The sequence below is a fragment of the Acartia tonsa genome, chromosome 2 (assembly GCF_053477335.1).
Source record: "Acartia tonsa isolate MP-2025a chromosome 2, ASM5347733v1, whole genome shotgun sequence".
Lineage (NCBI taxonomy): Eukaryota > Metazoa > Arthropoda > Copepoda > Calanoida > Acartiidae > Acartia > Acartia tonsa.
Genome location: NC_137261.1, coordinates 23,688,948 through 23,702,476, shown reverse-complemented (window position 1 = coordinate 23,702,476; position 13,529 = coordinate 23,688,948).

The window sequence follows — 13,529 nt, the reverse complement described above, 5'->3', positions numbered from 1 at the left end:
TGTGTGTTCCTGTTTTTCAGCTGAATTAAAGCAGTTGTAATTCTATCAAATGGTCCTAATTTACTTGCAAAGCGTGTTTTACCTATTGCTGCTATTCAGTAGGGGAATGCCTTTGCCCAGAATAGGCTCTACTAAATTAAGAATTACCAGACAAAGGACGAGCAATTCAAAGGTTTTGTTGTCTCAGTAATAATATTGAGGCTGTTATCAAATATTCTAAGAGGTTAAAACAGGCGAAAGTTCTAAAAGAACAAGCTATGCAAGACAATATGATGAAATAAATGTCCAGCCATAGCCGAGACCACAATCAGATAAAGCCACCAACTTTTCATTAATCCAGATACTGAATGGCGTGAAACCATATCATCCGCGCGTCTTTGGCGATGTGTTAGCCGCATTGATCAGATTGAGGCGCAGCCACCCTGCCGAACCTGCTGACAACCCTAAAAACAGCTTTATTGGAAAACGCGGGTGCAATGTACTTAATATAACGTGACTATTCCAAGTAAGAAATTATTCATAAGAAATGTTGCTACCAAATGGCACACCCCACATAATATGCACAGTAGGCCTGTTCAATAATTTTTGTGTTGTTTTAAACAAAAAAATGTTTAAATGGCCTGGAAAATGTATGGTGATTCATCTCAAATGTCCTAGCGAGCAAAGAAACCCTCCCTTTTTTTAATTTAATCAAAAATAAACGATGGAGGTAGTTTTTTTTATATGCATAAGCCCAAATAATAATTTACATATAATTATCCTATTCATCTAATTTGTGTAATAATGATTCCTAGGACATCAAGGTACAATAATATAAGATAGGTATCTCTCACCCCTGTCCTGGATAAAATGTTTATTTAAAAAAACATGCGCATTCAGTTTTTTTCATTTCCTGATTGATTTTTGTCCCCCAATTCCAAAAATATCTATCCTGAAATCTTAGCTGTTCTATAAGATCTCCAAAAATGCAAATTACTTTTGGCACTGATTTTTCAATATTTTTTTCAATAAACTAATAAGAAATTTTGCTTAAAACATGTTTTAGTGAACAGTAAAAAGGGTTTATCACACCTTAGATTATACATTCCTTGAATGCCAACAAGACCTAACAGAATCAATAAAAAATACCTGCCATTTTGACCTTTATTAACTGTTAAACATAGCAATTTCTGGTTTTAACAAGAAAAGACATCGAAGGAGCAGTTTTTGGGTCTTGACTAAGAAAAACAAAGATGTAGAACTCCTCTAGTAGTAAACCCTTATATAAAATATAGGTTTCAAGTCTATTTAAGGTTCCATGTATGATCCACCAGGTCTCCAGAAATCTTTAAAAGCCTCCTGTGACCAAAATTTTTGACTTAAATACTTCAAATTTTAAAATTAAGCTTTTCTTACATGTCTACATAACATATTAAAATCTGTTTTCCGCTGACTGCAGCAGCTGTCAGCTGCCAAGTACAGCTGCGGCCATAAAAACATATGTTTTAAGATTTCTAATATAAAATTTACTTAACTTTTTCTGAAAAAATTGTTTTTCTAGCTTCAAAAATAAGAAAATGACAGCCTTTTGAAATGTTTAAGTAATAAAGGACCTAAAAACAAAGGTTGTGAAATAAAAGGGTGAAGGAAGCGAAATTGCCTTTTTACTCACTTATAGTCAGAAATTCATTATCAAACTGGGGACATGCACACAAAGTTTTCTAGGCCTAATAGGAGAAAATAGGAAAAAGGGGGGGGGGGGGGGTGGGCGTTTTTTTTAGTCAAGTCTAAAAAACTGCTCCTTCAATGTTTTTTCTGGTCAAAACCAGAAATGGCTATGTTTAACAGTTAATAACAGTAAAAATGACAGGTATTTTTTTATTGATTCTGTTAGGACTCGTTGACATTAAATGAATGTATAATTTCAGGTGTGTTACCCTTTTTTACCCTTTTTACTGTTCACTAAAACATGTTTTGAACAAAATTTCTTATTAGTTAATTAAAAGATATTGAAAAATCAGTCCCAAAAGTAATGTGCCCTATTTTCTCAGCTCCTATAAGGGCTAGAGGACTTTGTGTGCATGTCCCCTGTTTAATAATGAATTTCTGACTATAAGAAAGTCAAAGTCAATTTTTTCTTCCTTCGCCCTTTGTTTTAAGGTCCTTTTTTTTCTTAAAAATTTCAAAAGGCTGTCATTTTCTTATTTTTGAAGCTAGAAAAACAATTTTTTCAGAAAATGTATATTTTTAAGTAAATTTTATATTAAAAATCTTAAAACAAAAGTTTCAGTGGCAGCAGCTGTACTTGGCAGCTGATAGCCGCTGCAGTCAGCAGATAAACAGATCATAGTTTGTTATGTAGACATGTAAGAAAAGCTTAATTCTAAAATTTGAAGTCTCTAAGTCAAAAATTTTGGTCACAGGAGGCTTTTAAAGATTTCTGGAGACTTGGAGGATTATACCTGAAACCTAAATCTATATAGAGTTTACTACTAGAGAAGTCCCAAAAACTGCTCATTCAATGTCTTTTCTGGTTAAAACCAGAAATGGCTATTTTTAACAGTTAATAAAGGTCAAAATGGAAGGCATTTCTTATTGATTCTGTTAGCATTCTAGGAATGTATAATCTAATGTGTTTTACTTACTAAAATTTGTTTGAACAAAATTTCTTATTAGTTTATTGAAAAATTTTTAAAAAATCTGTGCCAAAAGTAATTTGCATTTTTGGAGATCTTATAGAACAGCTAGGATTTCGGGAAAGATATTTTTGGAATTGGGGGACAAAAATAAATCAAAAAATGAAAAAAACTGAATGCGCATGTTTTTTTAAATAAACATTTTATCCAGGACAGGGGTGCTCTGTAATCTAATCCTAAAAATGAAAGTATGTCCGTATAATGTATCCTGCATTTACAATTTTGTTTACACTTACAAATTAAAGTTCTGCTTATTAATTTCTGAAACATTGTGACATTTTAGAGATTCACTTTTATGGATGCTGTCATCCTTGTTTCAGTACAACACCAAAAATATAAAAAAAAGTAAACATTTTGAACCCATCTAATGCACAACTTTCAACTTTGTGCAAAAATGGCTGCCAATCTCATTTAGAGTTTATAATAAAGATTTTCTAGGTTAGGCGTAATAAATAATTTATACCAAAAGTTCAACTCATCAGCCCTCCCCACATTTTAAATTGACTTGTAGGAATATGTATCTTAGAGATTGAAGCTACTTTTTAAGTTTATTTGACAGAGAGATAGAAACCCGCTAGTTGTCGGGGAGATAATGGTTTTTAAATATAGGCCTAAAACTGCGTTATAACTAAAGCGTGAGAAATTTTACATACTAATATTATATAAATGCGCAACATTAATAATCCTACATTATAAGTACAATGCCTTGGCCTATAATCAGGCGCACCTCTTTTCCATGCACAGTTACTAGTAAAAATTAGGAGTAGGAGATTAGGTCGTGTGTTATGACAGGGGAAAAATTGTGATAAATTTAGCTTGCTAACATGAAACTCGTTTATTGGCAGGTTCGTTCATTCAGTAGGATGGAGGGATTCGTTGATTTAGCCCGCTGCAAGTTTCACGTAGTAGAGAACCTTACTAACAAAATTTAGTTCAAAGATATAACCAAATAAGACCTAAAATATCCAATGGTCCAATGTAAAAGAATAACCCAGAGGATAAAATTTAAACGATGGGGATTATAATCGTCCCCCTTTAAAAAAGATTAAAGGGGTTGTATGATGTAGTCTATTATTGTGTATAAATTGGCAAAATTTTAATATATTTCTTTTAAAAAAATGAGTTCAAAGCCCAAAAATTATGGCTCAAGCAAAATATGGCGGCTCTGGCTCCGCAACACTGCTTGTAACATAAAGTCTTGTCCTAATTCCCCCTCTGTCAAGAACCTAACCAAGTCGAGTCCTCATACATGTCCCCCCGATATATTGGAATAAATTACTGGTTTAAGACACACTATTTCTCTTTTCAATCCATTTAACTTTATTTGGATGCTTGCTTTAACAACATCAACGATGGGGTCTTTGAATGGAGTTCTGTTTGATAATATGGACATGATAATTTTCCATTTGACTATTTTATTTATTTTTATATTTGTTTGTTTGTACTGAAGGATCCGCTAACCGCTTAGGGTAGCTTCTCATAGGTCCTGGGAAGGTTTAAGCTATCTTAAGGAAGGGTCCCATTTTATGTATAAAATATAAAAAATGGGTCAACCCGCCTCCCTTAAAGGCATCTATACATTACAATAAAGTTTAATCACACAAGTAAACATTCGTAAATTTGGATTCCTCACCCATGGAAACTGCAGAGAATGTGAAAATGAATAAAAAACATTGAAATAGAAGCGAAGCATAATTAATTGTACAACTACTCTGCCTAAAATATGTTAGTTGAAATAGTTTAAACCTTAATACCTTCAAGTGGAATGACGGCATTTTTTTAACAATAAAAGCAATCTTCATATAACTTCTTTTATTTTAAAAGTTTTACAAAACTGTGAATTTAAATTGTTTTAAAAGGAGATTTGTTTAGGAGTTAACAAGTTGCAAGTTTACCTTTTTGGGTCATTCAGGTCCAGATAAAAAATAGCTTAACAAAGTTTAGGTAAAATAGGTATCAACCTAAAAGTGGCCAAGCCAATCTTGGGTTCAAGTTATGATTCTGCTGGAACAGACTTTTATAGTCTCCCAGAAACTTTAATAGGCCCCTTTTGCAGCTCTATATTTATATCATTTGGCCCATTAAATGTTAATTATATACCATTAAAACTTTGTACTGTAAGTAACCCATAAAAAAATTACCTCTAGCTATTGTTATTTTAAAATATCCTCCCATGGGGGAAAGGTCCACAAGAATTTGGGCTTACGATGTTTATTTCTTAAATGTTAGGTTATTCCTGTATTATATCAAAGAGAAATATAATTTATGCTAAATTAGAGTGTATAAATTTGTAAGACTAGATAAGAGTGGCATGTATAATTGTATAAGCACTAGTATTTCAATTTGATGTCTAGTGATATGGGAACAGGGTAGAAGATCCAGAATCTTTATATTCAGAGTTTTCTTAGTAAGGTGAAAATATGAGAAATAATGGTTCTTTCCCACGAAATGCCTATTGAGCACTGGTTAGTTTTTCCTCTTATGCCTACCATCTGCGGTGGGCTCTAACCATGTGGTGCTTCTTAGTATTTAATATAACCTAACCTAATCTGACTTCAGGCACAAATAAAAAAACAAATAACTACCCCCACCCATTATTTTTAATCTATATAAAATCTAGGGTGTTCTATTCGACTAGGTACTCTAAGGGAAACCGCCCAATGACCTAATACTCAACGGGTCCACAGCTCTAGTTGAAAATGATGTGCTATCTAAATGCTAGAGAGTCAACACCCAAACATACAATAAACCAGGAAGGGAGGGGACATTGGGTTTTTAATCAACTTTCCTTATTCGTTGGCTTAACAACTTTGTGGACTTTTATAGAATTGTGATTGGTTGGTTCATTAAGTTGAGTGTTCAAACGTTTAACCACAAATTGTAATCTACATAAGAGATAATTTTGTGTATCATCATTGGGATGTACAGCAATTTATCGGCAATTGACTTATCCCTTTAGATTCCTGAAACACAACACATACACATTCAATAAACCAAATACAAATTCTACCATTAGTAAGGATATTCAGGGATCTAAAGGGATAAGACAATGGCCGATAAATTGATGTACATCCCCAATGATGATACACAAAATTATCACTTTTTGTTAAAATTAGAGATTGAAACGTTTGGACAATCAACTTAATAAATTAACCAATCAAAATTTACCTAAGTCCCCAAAGTTGTTAAGCCAACGAATAAGAAAACGTTATTATAAATCTTAGAGAACTAGTGTAACAAACAGCCCATTGTCCCCTCCCAATGTGAAGGATATCAGCAATATATTTTTAAACATAGGAAAACATAGATTTATTGCTAATTGTAATTTAAATCAATGGCCCATTAAATTTAGTTTGCTCGCTTTGTTTCTATTGAATTATTTTTTATTTTTTTACGAATATATTGAAGAAAAAGATTCTTCTTTCATGCATAAACTAAGATTAAAATATTTTATGCAGTTTGAACTTAACAAAGCTTTTAATACAAAAAGAATCGTATTATAGACAGCTTTCCGAAAATAATAAGATAAAAATACATAATTATTTCAGCAAGGCTCAACCGGTTCTAATCCAGCAGATATTAATATGTTTCAAAGTGAAATAAAAATACTTAAATTACATAATTTAATATTGTTCTAGATGCTTTTAAAACCTTTTTATTCTGGAAAGGAATTTGTAATTGCGGGGATCTGCATGCAGGGTTGCATCCTAAGATAAGAACAGATATTCGGAGATATTTTAAACTAGTAAAAGTGGCTGACTCAGATTATGACGTTAAAAAAATTAACCAATGAGAGTATACACTGTAATGGACCAAATGGTAAAACTTATAGTGGCCTCTCATTGGTTAATTTTTTTTGACGTCATAATCTGAGTCAGCCCTTTACTAGCTACGAGATATTGATCTATTTTAGTTATTGATTTGTCAAATTTTTAGGAGAAAGAACCATAAAATGCATTATAACATATGATATAAGCTGCGACCTCGTCTGGACTGACAACGAGCACCTCCAGGTGCTGTTTGATCATACACATTTTTTGGGGTAGTTGTCCATCAGTTGGGAAGCTGCCACCTTTACAGATAAAATACCTACATAGTTACATACTTATTTATTAAAAGTATTTAAATAAAAGTGTGTCCTGTTTTTTTTTAATTGTGCAACATATTTATTATATTTTAGGACACAAGCCATATTTTGTCCAGTTAAAATTTCTTTCATTTTTGTTGTGTTCGTAATTTTTTTTGACAATTCGGCTCACATACTGAGTAATGTATCTACATAATTCACACGACTTCAAAATATGCCTTGGTCTTCTGAATGGATACAATCAAATGATAGTAGGTCGGACTAAAAGATCTAAAACATTTCTTAAACTTAATAAAAGACAATATTGTGGAAAACTTTTCCTTTGTTTGTCCTACAGGATTGGGGGTTAGAAAAATAATTAAGTAGTAAATGAAAAATGGCACACACGATTAAAATTATTGAATATCTGTCCTGTATCCTAGATGCACCTATTCTAACCTAACTCAACTGGAACATTGAAATATCAATCTCAATTTGGGCAGAGATACAGGAATTGGTTAACGAGTCCTTTCTAAACATTTTTGTACCATTTTTAAATCATTTGTATAATTTTACAATAGAATTATAAATGATAGTCAATAAGCTCTGTCACTGCATATTTGTAAATGAAATATAGATTTTAAATTACCTTTTTATGGCAGCCGTTAAAATAGTCCATATAATTATTGAAAATGTGTTTCAGTTCATTTTTTACTGGTAATAATATTAACAAACTTAATTTCATTTCTTTTGGCCTATCCCTGAGTAGAGAGGAGAAACCAGAACCTTTACAGAAGAAGAATAATGCATTAAAATTGAAAGTATATTTGAACAATGAACCAGAATTTGTAAAGATTTGGTGTTATCCATGGTTGAATGCCGCGCAATAGATTTAGATTATGCTTTTGTCTACACCACAGATTTTAACTTATATTGTAATTTGGAAACAGAGATCAAGTTCTCATATAGATAATCAATTAGGTAAATGACAATGTTAAAATAAATAGAAAACATATACATTGAATTTAAATTATTTCAGTAAATTTAAAATTCAAAATTGTTTAATTAAATGGAAGTATGGCTATGGGGCAAAAAATGGAGTTTTTTTCTATATCTCAAAGGAAGGTTAGCGTTTCTCTTGTCCTAAAAAAGGCTGAAACTTGCCCTAGGCCAATAATCAACTTGTTTATTGGCCTTTGTGTTATATACAGCCGTTTAGCAGACAAACAGCCATTTCATGAAATAAGGCTAAGATTGTACCATAAGCTACTATAAATCAATTCTAAATTATTCGATGTAGGAATCAATTGAATAGTGAAATTTGTAGAAACTTGGTTAGAAAATTGTTCCAAGTGTAACTTTATCTCAATTATATCAAAAGATTTTACAAACATTTAACAGTCGAAATCGTCGGTTGCATATTTTGAAAAAAAAAATTAAAACAATATCTAAAATAGCCTACAATTCTATTAATAAAAATTGTTTGTACAAATTATATCAAGATTTAATAAAAGTCCCCAAAGTTTTGAAGCCAAAGAACAGTATAATTTCCCGTCTAGTGTTCTGTCCCTACTGATTTATAACAGTTCTGAATATTAGTTGTATTATAAAGCATCAAAAGTTTTGCTTCTATTTTTACCAGCCTTAAATTTGAATTCGTTTGAATGGTATTTTTTGTTGTAAAAAGAGGTATTGCCAAATTTGGCCCAGGTCCAGTCTTCCAGCTGATTTCTAATATTGTAAAAGGTTTATTTATCTGAACGGCTGCCAAGCCCTGATTTTTTTTTACCTATTTTGTTGATCGAGACGTCTGTCTGGCTTTTTCTTATATGCATTAAATTCTTCCTTGTCCATCCATGGGTAATTTTATCTCTAAAGAATTTTATTAATGAAAAGTAGTATGATGTGTGTTTAGAGCTTATTTATAAGACTGTAAAGACTGTAAGGGAGCTAAAGGGATAAGACAATGACGGAAAAATTGTTGTACATCCCCAATGATGATCCACAAAATTACCCCTGAATTAATATTAGTGGTTGAAACGTTTAAATACTCAACTTAATTAACTAACCAATTAAAGTTTACTAAATTCTCCAAAGTTGTTAAGTCAACGAATAAGAAAACATTGTGATAAATCTTTGGGAACTAAAGTAAAAAACAGCCCATTGTCTCCTTTCTCTTTGATAATGAAAGACTGAATCTTCAAAATACATTATATTTTTTGTAAATGTTTGGTTACTGCTAAAGAAAATGTAAATATACATGCTAAAAATTACTCCAATCTAACCCAACATTTTTGAATATCAGACACACATGTCTTCGATTATAGACTTGCTCAAAAATATCACGTGTAAAATGTTTAAATCTTAAAATTCTTTGTGTGTTTTGTTCATTTAGTAACTTAGAAAAATCACTTGTGAAAATGCTCCTATTGACACTGTAACGTCATGTTCAACAGTCATAGGGGGTAAGGGTATAATTAAACACTACTTTTTTTTAAGGGATGGGGGAGGTGGTGGAAGAGGGTAAAAATCGTCACTTAGGTTGTGACATTTCAAAATTCCATGGGCTTTTTTGAACCATGGCGCAAAGCGTAAAAATGAAAGATTGGAGGGGGCTAGAGGTGTCCCAATTTATAGGTATTATAATTTTTTTGAAGGTTGGGGGGGGATTCTATTTATTTCCATTCATCCCTTTATCTTCCAATCTTGCCTGTGTCAAACCTTTTTCTTATGTTGGATATTAATACCCTTGTTGAAATTCCTAATTTTATAACAGCCTGACAGATCCGTGGAAAAGTTTACCAGGCTAACTGACATTCATCTTTTGCATGTAATGCTGACTTTGCATAATTTATTAGGTTTTGATAACATATATCCATTTTGTACCTAACCTAAAGTCGTTAGTACCGAAGCTACTCTTCAAGTCTTAGCTAATGATCAAACGATGGCTGGTTGGTAGATTTTCTTTTATGCGATTATGACGTGACAAGATGATTAAATAGACACATAACTTTTATTTCAGCTTGTCATCTATTAAAGCTTCGCCACTTGAAAATATACCATTCCTTGTTGTACCAACGACTGTGGCGAAACACTTTGCCGCTCATTGTCGGGAAGGTGACAGGTTTGAATCTCGGTCCAACACAGCGTCAAAACAAAAGACATTAAAATGGTCTACTACTGTAATTTGAGGTGCGCAATTTGAATATTTAGAGTAGAGGGAAGAGCCTTGACCAAAAACAGGGGAACTTATTACAATTAGGACTTTCAGACATGGTATGGACATTATGTCGACGTAAATATCAGACATGTTATCTCTTTAACGGTATGTTAAAAGTTATGTCCACTTTTGTGTCTGACTTTAACCACCCAACTAGTATGCCAACCCAATTGTTATAAATTTAACAAGGAATGTTAAATTTAAATTCTAGGTCATGACCCATTTACTACAGAATATAGATATTAATATTATGTAAAGGTACAAAATAATAAAACTTTGAGTACTCATACATTTTCAATGTATAATGTAAACAGTTTATCATATGAATTCTTATTCTATGTAGAGTGCGATATTGAAAAATGAAAAAAAAGTAAAAGGGATCTTCAAGCCCTAGTTTAAAGCTTTTTATTCCTTCAATTTAAATAAATTTAATCATATATAATTAAAGTTTTCAATATTGATGCAAAATTGTACCCAATGCTTTTAAGGTTAACGAATGAGGTAGCATGTTAATAAAACTTTGGGTACCAGTTACTTTGCAGCCTAGTGTGTAAATATAACTAAAAACTATTTTTTATTATTCAGTACTTTAAAAATAATTTTTTTTCTATATCAGTACCAAGTATAGGTATAACCAACAAGCGAAATAAATCTAAAATAATATTTAGGGGACAGATGGAAAGGTCGTCAATTTTACTGTGTTGCCCCCCAACGACAGCTGCAGGTTTCATGATTGTTTTCCGAATTAATTTCGTTGTTGGTATAACCTGTATCAATACGACTTTTACAAGCTAAACTCTAAAAAAAAGTATAGAAAAGTAAAATGATTAATTTTCAAAGTTTATTCCAATACATCAAATCCTTCTATTTTGCAAAGTTGAGATATGTCTTATTAAAGATGACAGCGGCTCCATCACACACAATTCTATATAATTTATGAAACAAAACAGAAAACTTTAAATAACTCTTAAGTTTATATAATGGCTAAGTACATATTTCCAATTTTTGTTGTTTTTCTGTTTTCATACGATAAAGTAATAAGCTAAAATTCAAATTACACCACAACTTATAGGCAAATGAACACCAAAAAATGGAATTAACAAATATTCCATGCTTTTTCTTTGTAGCGAAGCCACTCTGTAGCTCATTTTGTATGTCCGACCATCATCATCAATAAATTAGTCCGTAATGCTATAGGAGAAATTGTAATTACTCCAAAGTCTTGTTATTTTTTTGGGAGGGGAATTCCCTTCAATAATGTGCATTCACTATACAACTCACTGTTTATCCATAATTTTTGGAGATATGGAAAGTGCCATGTGTGACGTCATGAAAATAAGTTTAAATCTATCTCAGTTTAGAAGTTTCCTTTCCCACTTCTTATCTCATCCGTCTTTTTTTCGTATTTTTTGGCGTCACACATGACACTTTCCGTACCTCTATAATTATCTATTTTCGCTACCTATGGATGCTGTTTTCATTGTTTATTTGTGTAATCGTAATATTGTAGCATATATTGTAAATTGTATGAGAGAAAAAGAAATTAGCAACTTCGCCTTTTATGTTGAAAAATAATTCGGAAACTTTCCAGTGTTTTATTTACAGTAATACAAACATCTTCAGTTGGGATGCTGAACATTATTTTATTTTACAGGAAACAATTATCCTTATATCCTTAACGTTTTTTTCTCATTTTCTGTGTATGAAAGATAGAGAGCTATAACTGAGTGACTTTTTAAATATGGGTTTGATACATAACTGAGAGTTGGAATTTTTTAGTATCTTCAACCTGGCGGGCACAGGATACCAGCAAACCTGGCAGGGTCATTCAAGAAAAAAATATTTTTTACTAAAATGTAACCAAAATACAAAAATATCCTATATTAGATGTTCAAGTCAATTTCCTGCAGTTCACGATCCTCCAGGTCTCCAAAAATCTTTAAAAGGATCCTGTGACTGTAATTTTTAAAATTAGATACTTACAATTTTAAAGGGGCCCGACCTTCAAGTGTTAAGATTTGTGTCCAAAGCAACATTAAACCGAATGTGCTTTCCTCTTTAACGCTAAGAGTGTAGCATCTATAGTGTTAATATAAACCAGCATCAAATTTTTAAAAGAATGATAGAATTATCTTAAACAACCTTCGGCAGTTCCCCGCAAGGTTTCTAGCCCTCCCTATTTCAAAGACTAGGTGCTTTCCCTCAATGTGCTTAGTGAGCACAGAAATATCCCATTATTTTTTGAATAAATTGAAAATAAAGGGGGGGGGGGGAGGGGAGAAGAGAAGTTGATTGTGTCTTACTTTGGTATTTATGCATTTGTTAGGCAATTTGAGGAGAAGCATTCAAAATTTTCAATGGAACAAAAATAGTTTCATCCCTCCAACTTGTATGGAAAGACAAATTTGAACTGAGATTCACATTGCAAAGTGAAGAAGAAAATTTATTTCTCTGCTATTTGTTACTCAAATAGTAATTGATCTTACATACAAATCAGATATATAGTCAGGGATCTAAAGGGATAAGACAATGATAAATTGATGTACATCCCCGATGATGATACACAAAATTAGCAATTCTGTAGATTGAAATTAATGGTTAAAACTTAATGAACTAGCCAATCAAAGTCCCCAAAGGTATTAAGCCAACGAAGTAAAAATCTTTGGGGACTTGTGTAATAAACAGCCCAATGTCCCCTCCTTCCCTGAATATATTAGATTTATTGGATTTCATTAGACTTTTTTGGGTGATATATGAAAACAAATCAGGGCCCCATAAGCTATTGAATTTTTTTATACGCAATAAATTATTTTATGAAGAACTTAATAATAGCAAACTTGTTCAAAATTTTAAATAAATAATCTTTGCTTTTTAATTTTAGAAGGTTTTAAGAACTACTTGAAATTATCTTACAAGCATAGCAACTTTAAAACCTCAATGCTATGTATAAAATCCTCTAATTGTCTTTGCTTAGCTTAGCATTTTAGGGTCTAGCCCATTAAGGGTTATAAGGCCAACCCCCCCCCCCCCTCTCACTCAGTTTTTAGAATGATAATAGAGAAGTAAACTGCCATTGAACTATACCTAAACCTGGGAAGTTAATTAAGCAAAGTTCTGTAATTCATAACTTTATCTACTTAATTGTTTAGAAAACAACACTCAAATCTTATTAAATGCAATTCAACTCAGGGGACTTAAGGGATAAGACTATGGCCGATAAATTGATGAACATCACCAAAAATAAAACATCAAATTACCCTCTTCTGTATATTATAAATAGTGGTTGAAACGTTTGGACACTTTACTTAATGAAAAAAAACGATCAAAATTTATTAAAGTCCCCAAAGTTGATAAGCCAACGAATAAGAAAATGTTACTATAAAACTTTGGGGACTAGTGTAATTAACAGCCCAATGTCCCCTTTCTCCATGAATTCAACTCTTGCTAGTAAGGAATGGATATATTACCCTAGAAATTCAATTAGATTTGTCTAACTTGAAAAGGAGTTTTTTTTGTAGTCAAAGAATTTTGTTTTTATTTGGTTAACTTTAACCTAATCTGTAAGATT